Source organism: Chaetodon auriga, chromosome 23 (assembly GCF_051107435.1).
Source record: "Chaetodon auriga isolate fChaAug3 chromosome 23, fChaAug3.hap1, whole genome shotgun sequence".
Taxonomy (NCBI): Eukaryota; Metazoa; Chordata; class Actinopteri; order Chaetodontiformes; family Chaetodontidae; genus Chaetodon; species Chaetodon auriga.
The window spans coordinates 17,166,146-17,182,619 of record NC_135096.1 but is presented as its reverse complement, the minus strand read 5'-3'; the positions used below and the strand labels follow the sequence as shown (position 1 = coordinate 17,182,619).

Here is a 16,474-nt window from a genome sequence, read left to right as displayed (position 1 = left end):
ATCACATACTGTACTCTGATTGTAATATAGGAAATTTGTTCTTCTTGCTAAGTGAAAAGAAATATGTATATATAAATAATTAAACATTTAATGTCGTTTAATCAATGGTTTTGACAAAATACATCCTGTCATTCAAGGTATAGTAAAAGGAGTTAAATGAGAAGATGGATAAATATGAAGCTAGAGGGAGCAGGTGATTAGCTTAGCATAAAGACTGGAAGCAGGGGCAAACAGTTAGCTTGTTGCTTCTATTTAACACACACAGCACATAACTCCAGTGAGCGTTTATGTTTGTGTACGGTGTAAACAAATGAGGTACAACATTTTTATTCAGAAGAGTGAACTGGGACAGAGCTAGCAAGCTACCTGTTTGCCCCTGCCTCCAGTCTTAAGGCTAAGCTAAGCTAAGCTAATGCTGCTGTAGCTTCACATTTAACATACAGACATGACGTACAGACTGTTCTTTTTAACCATTTGACACAAATCAAAAATAACATCGCGTAATGTCTCTCATGTACAGTAGACTAAGTGCTTCTAGATAATTCCTTTTAATGGCTTCATGAATCGCTCCTGAATGTGTGTTTTTCATCTGATTGTAACTGTAATGCTGTATGTATGCTCCTGTTTTTTTATGCTTTATGTGGAAATTAAATAAAACTATCAAACCGTGTGAGCCTCTTATAGTATCCCCGTGGATGTGATGAAGGAGGGATGGCCTCGCTTGTCGAGGACGTCCCAGTGAGCTCTGTAAACTGCCAAATGCTTGTGGTCTAAGCAGGCACCTGGGCACCGCTGACAGCTACACAAAATACATCACACAAGGAGGCGCCTTGAAAAACTGCAGGTGTGGGAGCTGCAGTAAAGCTGTTGCTGATGAAAGCCAGATATTTCCTAGCTTGGAAACATTTATTTATCTTGTGGAGCAATTAAATCATAAACGACCTGGTGTAAACATAAGAGCTGATAATGAAAGATAGATTTGTGTTTACATGATCCCCAGCGAAACAAACAGAGAATAAACACAGTCTGTCGACATTTTCTCCAACCTACCTGTGTGGTGGTGTTCACGCAGTCCCGTCAGCCAAATATCTGCTGTCCTTCATCTTTTAGTGGTGCCGTAATGCATTTTAAAAGGAGCCGCGTACCTGCACAGGTGCTGTCAGTTAAGCTAATTAGCCCTCTGCTCAGGCTGATGATGGGTGTGGCTATGAATCAATCATTTCAGTGCAAACACCTGTTTGGCTTTACCACATGTGCCCAGGGCCAATCAAGCAAGCTACTGTGAAACTACCTGGTGGCGCATTCAAGGACATTTACCATATAATAACTGACAGCAAACATGTAAAAGATAACTAAAATGGAAGAAAAGTAAAGCTTCCTTTTTTCTTGCCCTCAAGTTGGTGGAAAATGAGAAAAGCTTCTCTGTATGATAGCTGACTTTGTTAGCATTAGCTTGTTGGCTAAAATGCTACCAGTAGAGTGTATACAATGATGCTACAGCACTAAATGGAAGATTAGCATTAGCTGTCCAGGGTGGTTAGCTGGAGACAGACAGTTAGCTTAACAGACTGCTGCTCAGTGTTATCAGGTGGAAGCTTTTAAGCTTTATTTTATAAACTCAGTGGAGGTTCATGAGAAACATAAAGCTTTAGATGTTATATTCCATTGTATTTATTTAACCATTATATTGGAGTATTTATGTATTGATTTATTTAGTAGCATATAAGCTCTGCTGCCTTTCATCAGTCTTGGGGCTCCATGGATTCACCACTAAATGAGAGAAAATGGCCCCAGCATTCAGCTGCATTGCCACATGATGATAAAACATCTTTGATGGAAAAACAAGGGCAAGGAAATGGTCACTGTGATGGATTTCATATCTCAGGCGAGTGTCTTTCTCAGCACCCTGGCAGATATGAATACAAATCACATGCTGCCTGCAAGGTGCTGTGAGGAAATCCACCTAAAAAAATGAATGACATCCTTTGCAACACCCTATTAAGTCAATGCGATTTGTATTTAAAAGGCTAGAACATGCAAAATCACTGGTGCAGCCATATAATTGTAAATCAGGAATTTCGTTTTCTAGTTGTCAGTCAGTCGTTCAAATGGTAAGATTATATGCTTGTAATAAACACAGAAAAGTGCTGTCAGTGTCGCTCAGTCGGGCACAACCGCATTAAAACCTGCTGCTCTGAAACGCCTTCCGCTGAGACACATGTTGGGATAATGCATGGCAGGGCTTGCTGCTACATGAAGATAATGCTGGGTGGCAGCATTTCAGGGCTTAGCTGTTTCTAGCAGAAGGCTGCTGTAGGCCTCTCCCTCTACTTTTTCACTTACATTAACTAAACCATGAATAAGCAGTTTGATAGCATAACACAGCTACTTAAGAACTCCGTGGCAGAATGAATTCTTGACTCTGACAAGAATATTTAATCTGGCACAGCTGCCCGATTCTCTCTTCCCTGTTAATGCGTGTTGATGCCGCCGTTTGTGACAGCCACGCCGTCAGAGTGCAGATGTCAGAGACACTCCATCAGTTAGCGGTAATATGTGATCACACCACACTGACCTCTGGGAAATTGAGTCTTTAATCACGACATCTCCAGGCCCAGACTCCAGGTAAATTAGCATTCCTCACATGCGACCTAATCTCACAGCTTCTGCCAATTCATTCAGCGAGAGGACACTGTTTGACTTTGTGCCATGTAATGTCAATGCGAGTCTGATGGATGGAAACAGCCGCCGGAGGCAACTGATGTGTCTCTGTTAGGTTTGAGAGATGAGCAAGGTCCTCGTAGTGTTTTGGGCAAACACAGAATAATGTGCTTTCTCATCTCATTCTGATGTTGCTGGGTGTTAATTCTCCCCAGAGCTGACTTGCAGTGTAATTTCTTATAAAATGTAAAAACTATGCTAATAATTCATTAAGCTCAAAGTAAACTCACATTAGCTTCATTTCATGCATTCACATGGATTACTGCGTCCACCCCTCATATTTAAAATCTCCCCTTAATTTCCCATAAGGATCATTTGTTTTACTGTCTTTCTGCTCCGGCCTCACCTCCTGCATGCCGGACAGCAGGTCTCCAAAGGATTTAAAGTGCTGACAGTCAAGAAGCCATTACAGCTCACTGAAGGGATGGCCAGCAAATTGGTTAGCTCACAAGAGTAGTAAATAAGATGGAGGAGACCCTTGTTTTTTGCCTCGTCAATAGCTGGCCTTAGGGCAGTGGTGTTGTGAGTCAGAATTTAAATGTGCTGGAGACTCAAGAGAAGAGAAGAAATTAAAATGAGACGTTTGATCTGAGGCGGCAGCTGGAGGACATATTCCAGCATTGAGCTGAGGAGCGGCTGTAAGTTTGTGCTGCTGTTCTTCTTCATTTAAAAGCTCAATCACACCAAAAGTCTTTCATATGTTCAGCAGTGTCCTCTTAACATTAAGCCATGTCTGAAAATACATGCCTGACCTTTAATATACACCCAACAAGCACAGAGGTGATGGCAAACACAACACTGCTGCATAAGAAAATGGTAATTCCCTGATTTTTCTGCATAATTCTGTCATGAATCTGACGTTAGCTTATGTAATTTGTGCCCAGACTTAATTTGACTCTTTCGGCTTTCACAAAAGGAGGCAGGAACAATATTAAAAACTGCTGAGGCTTCATGTCTTTTCTTCTGTCGGGCTCAAACGTGGAGAGGCCCATAAAACTAAAATTACAGCGGTCATTGTAAAATAAATCCATACTTGAAGATGTATCATTAACCCAAGGGGAAGTGCGAAGGAGCTACGATATAACATGAGCCTAATTTCATCATTACTGATGACAGTCATTACCATTAAAGCTTTTCATTATCATAATCATTATTACAGCACCAATAACAGAGGAACTGTGACGACAGAGAGAGCAAGGGCCTGAATTAGAAGATGATCCTGTCAGAAGTTTGTCATTATTACGAGTGTGGAAGGATTCAGGATTAGAATTACAACATGTCAGGGACAGGACATAGACAGAGGATATTCATGCAGCAGGGGTGGAAAGCACAATGCCACAATGTCAGATTCTACTGTATATGGACCTTTTCATTACATTTCAGAGGTAATGTTTTTGACTAGTTGTCAGGTTCAGCTTGCTAACATGACACATTGAATTCCAGTGGGAAATGGCAGCTACGAGGAGGAATGAAGCTGCACAAAGTTGGATCAGGCAGGCAGTGAGAAATGCACGGGTCCCTGAGCATTAGTGGGCTGCACAGAAAGGCCTTCACACCAGTAATGTTAGCATAAAAAGTAACGTTAACATACATACGGTTCTACAGCATATTAGTGACATTAGCATGAATGTCCTGCAGTTTAGCATCAAAATACACCAGATACATTTCACAAAGCATGCCATCATTTATCAGCTGCAGGGAATCATGAAGATCATGAAATTAATCTGATTTATTACAATAATGTGATGCTTTTTGCACCCAAAGCCTCTCCATCTCTCATGCAGGCCAGAAACAATAGCTCATTTCACACAGAGTTATACAAAACACAGGGGAAAGAAGCTCTCCACGCTAACGAGCTTGCTAACTGATAGCAAGCTCGTTAGCGTGGTCATTAAGTCACACAGGTGATTCAAAGCAGGGCTGTAGGCTAGCTGTCGAGGCCAGTCTTGGTCTCACGGTGGTTAACTTACAGACAGGAGCAGTCTACCACAGGCAACAACACTTTAGCATTAGCAGCTAATGCTACTTCCAAAGCACATGAGCTCTGCCCAGTGGATCACTGTCCACGTTTACTGGTGATGTGCCAGCATACAAAACTTTCAAGAACATTTATCTGCTCATTCAGCGGATTAATTTTCCTGTGATTTTTAATTGGTCTGAATGGCGTTTTAAAGCCAAGTCATTTCAATGCTAATCACAGCCGCTAACAGCCTCTGTTCAGGACTGAGACGCAAACAAAGAAACAAGACATTTCTGTTTGTGTGCAGACCAAGCAACTGTTAATTAGAGGTGCTGGTGGCTGCTAGCTGTCGGCCTGTTTCCAGGCCTAATGCTAGGCTAAGATAACCTTACTTCATATCTCATAGTTACTGTAACTTTCCCAACACTGCTGGAGAAAACTGGCCTTGCTAACACAAACACACGACTTTGTGACTGTCAGCAGCGTGACATCATTACCAGAGGTGATGATATGGATCCATTCATTAATATTTCCATTCAAAGATAAGACCTTACAATCACTTTACACTTCCAAGGTGACTTCCCAGGTGTTCTCTATTGAGACGGGGAGCTTCTAGTATTCTGCACACGGCACACACAGTGCTGGAACATATGAATGAATGACATTATGCCTCCATTAAAAACAGAATTCAATTTCCTCTTTATCTGGACTGTTACAGTTTTCGTAACGCTGAAATACGCCTGATAAAAATCACAATTATAAAGGCAGGACATAAATTATAAATTATAACCCGTGAGTATTGTTAAGCTGGCTGGCCTCGGGTAAGCCCACTGCAGCGTTCAAGTGGTAATTTAAGCTCCTTGTGTGCGAGCTGTGTAAGCAGCTCAGCTTGCATTCAGCACAGACCTTTGTCACCCTAAATTCAACATTTCTGAATAACGGAGATGTGTGACTCTTAAAATCAAGGTGATTATTTTGGATAATGGGTTTCCTGGTGTATTCTTTCACTTTAGGGCAAAGAAGTGAACCTTGCTAATGTGCCGTTCAGCATTTATGAATAAAATTTGCATTGCCTGCCTGAATCACTCACAGCTGTTTGTACAAATCAAACGCACCTCGGCGACTCGGTGGAAGCGATCTGAACGTCAGGCTGAGGATTAGAGCCCAGCATTCTGTAAACATGCAGGCCAATCTGGACCCACCTCAGATCTGATCCACACCTCACGCTGAGCTACATCTGTGTGCGCTGCAGCTTTCTGACCTTGGATGCTGCTCAGTGGAAGAGCATGTATGAAGTCTGAGATTCATCTCTGAATTCATTAGGAAAGCGGGATGATACTGGGTCGTCTTTAAACCAGATCTGCCAGGTTACGAGCTCTTTGAGGCCTCGGCCCTGCTGATCGCAGTGAGGAGAGAATGTCCCCACCGGGATGAATAAAAGAGGTGTGTGGACAGCCATATTAAACTATATCATGGCTCGGCACAGCGACCACCTCCCTGTAACCTCGTGATTTGTTGCACCCAGCCGATATTTCTCATTTCAGCTTCCTGAGAAATCCCCCTGTTCAATCCCCTTGAAATAACCCAAGATAACATTAATGTGCTGCTGTCTAAATAGTAGGCCGTCTGAGAGCAAATCCTCAGCCAGATACAGTCTCTGAACAGACCCATTAGCAGGATTAGCAGATAGCTTTTCAGTAAACGAAGCAATGATTGACCTTGCAGTGATACTCAGCTGAACAACCTGCGAGCCGGGCCGATGCTCATCCAGCTCGCTGAGTTTTGTTGCGCTACACGGCTCCGACAATCCCACTGTGTGAGCTGTGAGCGGCTGCTTTAAAAGTATGACTAAACTAAGACATCAGTCTGCAGCCGGGCCTTTGATAATGAAACAATTTGCAGAAATACCATCTCTGTGCAGACACGGCAGTGCTTTCCTGCAGGGAAACGGCTGCTGTTTGCCATTTGTGCTGATGAATTATCTTTATGACACCCACTTACTCCATAACACTCCATCCCTGATGCAGGCAGACGTTAACATACAACCAGTAGAGTTAGGATTATTAAGGAAATGCATCTCCACTGAACCATCCAGCAGTGTTTTTAAGAGATCCCTTTGATGTATAAAAGATATTTTTAATGACTTATTTTTCTCATTATTATCGCCTAATTATTCCATTTAAGCATAACAACAAACCAATTGTTATATCATTAAACTGCTCCATATACATTTCTCATCAAAATAAGAGCTGTGTAACATGATAAATGAATATTCTGATGATAAGTCGATATGTGCGTTGCTCCTGTTGACTCAAATGATGTCACTCAGCCATGACATCATTTTTAAGGCAAGCCAATTTAGTGCATGTTTACTTGTGACCCACTGGATTTGAGACATAGTGAATTATAAGTGAAGTAATCTGTCTGCAAACAATTATTGGAAAATTACTTGTATTATGCACAAAGTCATGTCATCATGGACTACAATGTCCATTCATACCTGGATTAAAAAAAACAAACGTGCGCTTTCCTGTGATGCTATTATGATCCTCGTCAAGCATCGAGCTGGTTGAAAGCTCAGCGGGCAAAAGAGTAGATTTCCAGGGAAAAGAAAGAAAGAAAGAAAGAAAGAAAGAAAGAAAGAAAGACAGGAAGAAAAGGGAAAAAGCTGCAAATTTGAGTAAATTCTCTGAACATTTTTTACCTCCCCCATCATTAAGAATATAATCCTTTTTGTTGGAGCCTTCTTCGTCATTCATAACGAGATGATGGGATATATTTTTGTATTTAAGACATCTGATAGTTCAGTCAAGTAAATGATATATCAATTCTTCACGACCTCCATATATCAACGTGCAAAACATGGGTTTTCCCATAAGAGGAAGGGACGCAGGCATGTTTAACCACAGCTGAAACAGCTGAATCCTAGTGACGCACGATATTTGCTGGGAAAAACCCCACAACAACATTTAAAAATACATAAATACTTACACTTCCAGACAAAGGTAAACATTAGTCCCAGTGCGAGAGCTTCTCTTTACATGCACCATTTTGCTCCGACGATCAACAATCCCACAGGGAGAAATCCATCATAGCAGAGGCAGAAATACCAATTTCACATCCGACAGCGGTCTCAGTAGACCAGAATGCAATGCAGCCACAAAACTTATTGTCTTTTGACGAATGCTTGATTTGCTTTCCACCTACATGTTTAACCCCACAGCTGAAAGGAACAAGCACACTCCTGTTCTCTCTCCCGGCCAGATGGATTCAACAAAGTTTCAGAGTCATAAAAGTCACGAGAGAAAGAACACACTCCAAAAATGTTCCATGTGAAAAATGTACAATGTGATACAAATGCACACGTTAGAAAAAAGATGAAGCATGAATTCATATTGATTCTGAACAACGCTGTAACAGTATGCAGGGATGTCGTCTTCCTCTTTGGATTGAAATTCCAGTTAGTTCCTAAACTTTTTGGCTCATGAACCCTCGAAATGAAGCAGCATCTACTCGTGACCTCGGCACAGATTATGGACTTGTGTAGGAGTTTTATCTTCGGAAGCCTGAGGAGGTGGTATTTCACCAGAAAAAGAGGCGAAAAATCTGAGAAAAATCTGAAAAACAGACATTATTTTGAGCAGAAATTGAACTAAAAAGGAGCATTTATTGATTTGCAAGTAGTGGACACTTCACACTTCATAAAACTGTTGTGGCTAACGGTTTAGCACACGGCTGCTAGCCTATCTACACATCCAGCAGACGTGCGACAACATCTGCATTCATTTGGAGTCATGTAGCTCTGTTTTGGTCTCCACCGAGCTCCAGAGCTGCAGGAGAACCACCTGCACCACAATTAGCTTCATGTCCTCGTGACTAAACATTGTTATTGTGTGTTAAATATAGCTGTGTGTTAACCTTTTTATTCTGCAGTTTAAACAACAGACGAGGATATTTTACCTTGCAAAGGTGGACTAACCGTGCGTGTGTATGCATTTACACTGTTGGCAGGGTGTAATTACTGCACGGTGGCTTTTTGCATCAGTAATTAGAAGTGACAGACACTGGTCTTCAAGCGTGTTTAGTGAGCCAGCTGAAGGCTAACGAGAGGAAGGACTAACGCCCAAAGTGAGTGATGGCTCTTATTCCAAATTGCTCTTAACATGCAAGAAATGAAGCAATTAACACACACACGCACGCACACACCTGAGATAAAAACAAACCAGATAAAAGCTGTTTCTGACACACTTTGTGCGGCTGCAATCTCTGCGACAAAACCTCAAAGAGTAAAATGAAATAAAGCAGGCCGCTAACATGAAAGTAAGAGCGGTCGCCAGGTTCAATGACTCCGTGTCGGTGAGTCACCTCTTTCCTCATCTGGGCTGACACTGTTGTAACAACCCCCTGAGGTGGGACAGCCAGTGGAGAGGGTGATTTGTCATGATTGGGTAGGTGTATGCTCCTTATGAATGTGTGTGTTTGAGTCGATACTGCTCCAGGATGGGGGGGGGGGGGGGGGGGGCGACTCTGAGCTGACGCTGACATAATTCACGTGTGCGAGCGTCTGTCCAGTGTGAGCGAGAGGGGGGGTGTCAGCGAGCTCAGGAGTGTGTCCGTGCACCCAAACAAAATGTTTGCGCCCGTGTGTTCGACTCACCTCACCGTGCCAGACAAGGTTACGCTTATTATGACCATAAAGAAGCCTGGAGCCATTCTCCTGGCGACGGTTATTGTGTCCTGCGATTATCTCCCATCAGCCCTGAGCCGTCACATCCTCCACAATCCCCCAGCGACACGGGCCCACTGCCACTTAATTTCATTGTCGATTATCTGCTAGAGCGCGGGGAGGAAGAGCAGCTCTCCTGTATTAAGTAAATTGGAAGCGATAGGAGTGAAGAAGAAGGAGCCTCTGATGTGATGTATTGGTTGACCTTGTGTTCCCCCCCTTCCCATCTGACTCCAGCCTGCTGGGTAATGGAGGTTATTCCCCCCCACTTCTCACCATTTTGGTGTTTATCTCTGAAAACTTTTATCAGCTGCAGCCTCCATAGAGGTAATATCCATTTCTTCCCTATTCGTCTTTCACCCACACAGACACATTCATACACTCACATAAACAACACACACACACACACACACACACACACACACACACACACACACACACACACAGCACCTCGAGTCAAGTATGAATAATAGCAGCTATTAATCTCCCGGACACTTGAGGTTTGATTGAATTTTTTCCGTGAATCTCGCCTTGACACCGCGCAGGATTTTCCATCTATTCAGGCCTCGCGTTGTCAGTCATTTTTTCCGCTGTAAACTCGCATTCAGCCCGTATTTGTGTGATAAATGCGACGACTGCAAACAGAGCAAACTTAGCGAGGACCGCACGGGGGGGTGAGCTGATTACAGGAGGTCGAGAGCGACTGGACGTCATGTATGTGAAAACACGTCACGCCATGTGGACAAAATTCTCACATTTCAGGGCCTGTTCAGGTTAAATCCAACAGAAGCCAAACCGGTCTGCACAAATGCATCTTTTGAAGCTCACTTGTTGTGTTCAACGCAGAAGATTAACGAGCACAAACATCTCGGCTGACGTCTTCCTCAGCGTGCAGGCTCAATGATTGTCACGGTCCAGCCGCTATTTAACAGGTAAGCAGGGTCAGGTGCACGTGATTAGACCAATCAAGCACGGGCGCAGAAGACTTGAGGACGCTGAGGAAAACAGAGAAGAAGAACGAGAGTGGCAGACATCTAAAGCGCCTGGTTGAGGTCGGGATAAGGTCACGGTTGATTACAGGTCTGTGATGAGACACATCCACCACCTCGACCTCCACCCTCGCTGCATAAAGGACACACTGCTTCCTCCAATGATGCAGGCATGCTGGGCCGTCTGATGTCTTTTCAGCAGTACAATTAATGGCCAAAGTGGGATTATTCTGCCTCTTTTGGCACCTTAAATGTAATTGTAATTCATGGCGGCAGTCTGCCTGATTGAATTCTCTCTGAATTTGTGTTATCTCCTCAAAGCCTATAGTCATTTTGGTCAAGACGTGGCGTTTTCTGCAGATAACACTGAACTGGCAGTGCCTTGAATATCAAATCGAGGAGTGGTTGTTCCCTCCACCTTGCCAGATTTAGCAACTAGTCACAAATGCTGCGAGCTACAGCCAATTAATAAATGTAAAACACTTGCTGCAGAATTCAGATCAATAGGAACTTATTTTCTGGTGCGTATCCATGTGCAGTATATGGAACAGCTCAGGATAAAAGCCCTCACCATGACAGGCACAAAATGTTTGCATTTTCCTCCACGGTGTTCTCACAAAGCATTTCGTGTTGACAAGTTCGGAGAAAAATGTCAAACAAGTCAAACAAGAGAACGTCTGTGAGGTTTTTTCCCCCCAACACGCTCTGTCTATAAATTCATGCATTCCATCTCTGCAAAGCCTGCTCGAAATAGCCTTGTTTTCACATTTAAAGCTGTGTTGTCTGTCAACAGCATGGAAGCAGCCAAACAGGCTCTCAAGCATCTGCTGAGGATTTCCCGGGCAGCGCAGTGAGAGCGGAATCAGACGGGGGAAACGAGAGAGAGGCGGCAGATCGAGTCGATGGAGGCTTAAGCCTGGCTTAGGCTATCTGAGACAGAGAAGAGATGAAATGAGAGAAATGGGGCCAGGAAGTGAAAAAAAACAAACGGAGAAAAAGTATGCAGAAAACACAGGCCGCCATTATTCCTGTGAGACACCTTTATGTGAGATTACGAGTCCTTTTCAGCCATCGATCAGCGCTCTGTGCTATTTCTTTTCTGTCTTTAAACTCCTCCATCTTTCCTCCCTTTCCTCGCTGTCTCTTCGGGCATGTTCCCAGCGGTTTGTGTTTCTGAAGCGCAAAATTGCAAGCGAGATGTGGGTCAGGTGAGGAGTGAGATGGATGTGGTTTTAATAGAGATTAATTACTTCCCAAATAAGCCAATGAACTCCCCACGGGTCCCCACCAGAGTGTCCTGGACCATGCTTAATGACTGACAGAGTCCATTTTAGTCCACAAGCACACTACAAAAGCATCTGAGACCCAACGAGTGGACAAAAACAGCTCGATTCTCTACTGCAGATGTGATGCATGAGATGTAAAAGTGACCGAACCTGCTGAATCAATGTGAAAGTGCTGCTGGGGTTTAATCAAAGCCAGTGACCCAGCGGAAAAGACCAGGAGGGTTTCACACTGGGCAGAGAGGAAGAAGGAGACGCCTGGAAGTAGAACACTTCAGCTATGGCTGTCAAAGACCATCAGGGAATATCTGTACAAAGACGGATACGACTCTCAGATCTGTCTGTTAGAAAGGATGGAGCCAGGGGACGGTTAGCTTAGCCTAGCATAAAAACAACACTCAAACACACTATCAACACATGTTTGCTTGTCTGTTTTTGTTGCTGTACTGCTTTTGGAGCAGTCAGAGCACAGTTTACCGTCTAATTAGCAGCTTAATTTAACTTTTTTTTTTTTTGCCTGCCAGTCTGTTGGTCTGACAGTTGTATTGATCACTGCTAGCACTGACTGAATGAAGTTGGTTCAACATTAGCTTGGAACTACTTTTTCCATGTTGCTGTAGCTTAAAAACACTCCTCAGAATGCTGCCAGAACACTTTGTTCTTGGATCTTAGTCGAATTATATTGTGATCAAAAGAAAATAAGACTTATCCTGAGATCAGTGTTATCACGAGACCACTTGAGACCCCCCATAAAAGTCCATCTGTTGAGCTCATACTGGAGAACTGGCCCACAAAGATAAACAAAGATGCAGCTCTCTGTCCGGGGATGATGTTAGCAATGCTAAATTTCAGCCGCAGAAAGTTTTAATTCTGTTCTTTGAACACATGCAACAATAACTAATTAACTATTTTCCCAAAAGTATCTCACAGTGTAGCTTCAGGCCGTGACAGCTTCATTTCACTAAGCTTTAATTAAGACAACAAGGACTCAGAATCCTCCTCTCACATTCGCTGGAAGATGAATACAAAGTGGCCAAATTCTGTATCTCCAGAGTTTAAGGATACATGTGAAAATATTGCTATTAACAGCTTTTAAAGAGCACAGCAGCTGTGCTCATACACCCGTCTGTTAACATGTGATTCATATCGTTGAAATGCTTATTATCCATAATGATGGATAAACAGGTGAAACAGTTAGCTAACAGTAAAGGATAAACTGCTAGCCTCAAATAATGGGTGAACAACACACCAACACATCTGGAGCACCGTGGGTGACGTGATGAAGGGCGACTCGAGCTTATCTGATGTGGGGGTGTGTCGGACAAAAGGCCGCGTGCTGTGAACGGCTGAGCCGCCTCAGTCGCCTCTGGACGGGCTGAGCGAGCTGCCGTTTGCCTGGATGCTCACCTCCGTATACATCAGACAGACTCTGCATACTGCAGAGGCCTCGAGGCAGACAAATATGAGTCGCAGACTTCCCCCAGGTGTCCTAAATGACAAAAATACTGACATCAAATACACAGCAAGCCTGTAACGGGTACCTTGTTCCTCTACCTGCGCCCCGAATCAAATGATTTTGATCTTCATGAGCCCATCAGGTATTTATGAGACTCCACTCTCATGCAAATAATCCTCCCGAGCTTGCAGATGGTCATAAATACGCGCCCGCTGCCTTGGGAAGACTGCGAGGTTGAGCTCCATCGGTTCCAAGAGATCGGCTTCCATCCCAGGGCATTAAGAGTTAATTTATCGCTCGTGCAATTGAAATTCAGCGTGGCTGTCACTTGTCTCTGTCGAGCCCTGTCTCACGTCCTGATGCATGCTTCCTATTTAAATCCCATCTATCTGTTACGGATGACAGGAAATAATTCATGCTGCTGAAATGCTGTCATTGACAAGGACACGTATCAATATTAATGGCAGATATCAATATCAAAGTTTTGCTTAACTTGTCCAATGCGTTAACTTTGTGCTGCCGGACACACTCGGAGCGACGGCGAGGTGTGAAAATGTGCTCGCCCACGAACACCAAGTGACAAGTACGTCATTTATGCAGCGATGCAACGGCAGACGCACAAGTCTGGAGCTCATTCTGCCCACCGCCATTGATTTGTTTTGCAGAGGAGTCATTTCAAAACAAATCTGAATGTTCAGTCTCGGAGGCAGCCGCCGTCCGAAATCGACTTTTGTTTGATGTATATTTATCAAATGCTTAAAACGTGGCAGACAGGACGAAGATGAATAGCTGCTGTGCTTTTGATTGCTTGTTTTGACCTTTAAGTCTTAGTGAGACGCAAATAAATGCCAGCTTCACCGACACGCGTCCTCCAGGTGGAAAACACGAGCGGCTGCTGACTGATGCTTGTATGAACACAGACGTCACGCGGCGCCGTCACGTGTCCAAACAGGTTCGCCTCACTGTGAGTGAATTTCTGAGCACTTATTGATCTGCATGGTGGAGGTGCAACATAACATATTAGATTATGCCACCTGAATTCATCTGCAAGCTAATCTGTTAGCATGCCTGTTGACACCTGACAGTTGTGGGACAGAATGCAATGGACCTGAATGCAGGTATGCATTATGCATATGGAAGAGATCCTTAAATGTGGTTTTCTACTACTGCAGACGTTCGCATGACAGAACATTAAGATTTGGATTTAATGCCACACTTTGGCACAGCTGCTCTCATAATCTCATAATCGTTTTTCCTTTTGCTGTAGTTTTACTCACTTTTCAAGAAGAGCTGTGTCATGCACTTCTTCACCTCTTATCCTCTTCTAGGATCCAGAGGAGAAGCCCACTGATGGTCCACAACTGCCCTTTAGCTGGACGGAACCAAGTGCCCTGTCCAGAGGGGGGTGTTTTACAGGGGAGGAAAAACACAGAAAAGGGATTTTTGCTAATATAACAAAAACTTGTTGCACACATTCACACACAGGGCACATCCAAACATCACAGCCCGCAATCAGGCAACAAAAGAGCGTCACTTCAGGCCGAGCCACTCGCACGTCGAGTGGATAGTATCATTTGAGCAAAGCTGCGGCGCCGCGATGCATCTCAGCATCGCTCTGATGGCACTTTTCTTGGGGGAAGAAGAGGACTGTGCAGCGGCTCTGCAGCTGCTCTCAATGAGCCTTTCTGTCACCTTGGCGTAACTGCGCCTGCACAGATGGCAGATCGCACACCACCAGTTTATTCCACGGCCATTTTCTCGTGAACATCCTCTGTGCCACAGAGGAGGGGTCACGAGGAGGTCACGCTAGCTGAAAGGCTGAGCAGAACGTATTTCAGGCGAAGGAATATGAATCAGTACACGAGGATGAAAGAAAAACGCTGCTTTTTCCTGAGATGCTCTCTGAAGCGGATTATGCAGCGGTAAGAAATTAGCCTCCAGCCTTCACATCTAACCAGACCACAATGCCAAACCAAGGTCTACTCCGCGCCCTAATAGTTTGTTATATGGACTCAAGGCTCCACAGGCCTGCCTTCCAATGCTTTGTTTTGAAATCGGAGTGTTCCCAATTGTCTCGCACTCCGCCTCGCTCGTTATGAGGTTCATTTACCACAAGCCCCGGAATAATCACTCGCTTTTCATTTTCCCCAAGCTTTAGCCTTTTAAATGCTCTACCACTGGCTTGTTTGGCCAATTACAGAGCAGACTTTCTATTACTCAGCATATTGTATCAAACTGCATATGCCATAGGGGGTGATCAGAGGAATGCAAAACACAGCGCTGAGGATAAGAAGCCGGGAACAACAATCACTTCACATGTTCACTACTGGGCAGACGATGCCTGCACTTTTTTTTTTTTTTCTTTTTGCATGAAAATAAAGTCATTAACTGATAACATACTGCGGCCGTTCGGGGTTGAATCCTCTTTCATGCACAATAACGCAGCCCAAACTGACACACTGGAGTAAAACTGTTTCAATTATATTTTAGTTTCCAAAACTGTTCTAGAAACTGATCAAAAAGAAGTATTTGACGTAAAGATGCCAAGCGGGAATAGTTTTATTATGAAGAAATCATAACAGCAACGGTGTGTTTTCTGCCTACAAACTCCCACAAGGTCTTTGGAGCGAAGCTGTTTGAGGAAAGCGCCTCGCCACAAGTGCTTCCCACATTTTTATGTTTATCTTTGCAAGTGCTGAACAGAAGACATTTTTCATTTCTCCGGCACCAAATCCCGCAGGAGAGCTGCTGCTCCCTCGGATGATGATGATGCCTGGAACAAAGAGTTCACAAATCCAGAGCACACACACACACACACACACACACACGCTCACACACACTCACACACCTGTAGGCATCAGAGGCTACAGCAACCTAATTACAGTGATGTTGTTTGGAGCAGATTCGTCCACATGCCGACACACACGCATCCGTCCACCGTCAGTGCTCTGAGCTGAAAATAAAAAGCTCTTCAGGAAAACAGAAATTAACAATCAATATTAATCTTTCCTGTTTTTTCAGAGGCGTCAAAGTGGGAAACGACGGCATGTGAAAGCCGGAAAGAAAGAAGGATTCAGAGCAGAATTACTGGTAATAACCTTCACTCACAGGTGAACATCCAGCCATCATTACACCACAAACGTCTACGGTCGGCCGGCTGAGCATCGTGATGACATTAGACGACTGCACATCACGCAGCAGCGTAATCACACACCTCCCTCCTCACACAGATGCAATGGTGGGTCCCTGAACTCGCTCAAACACGTCAAACCAAAGAGTCGTTAGGGACAACGAGCATTTCCCCGCATTGACTCATGAGGAAACTGCAGATCTGCACCG

General features: G+C 44.0%; 1 protein-coding gene across 2 annotated transcripts in view; it reads right to left on the bottom strand.

The window, feature by feature from the left end:
* Window positions 1–16,474, bottom strand: part of LOC143316252 (beta-1,3-galactosyltransferase 1-like) — a 97,885-nt gene that overhangs the window by 2,389 nt on the left and 79,022 nt on the right. The window lies entirely within an intron of this gene.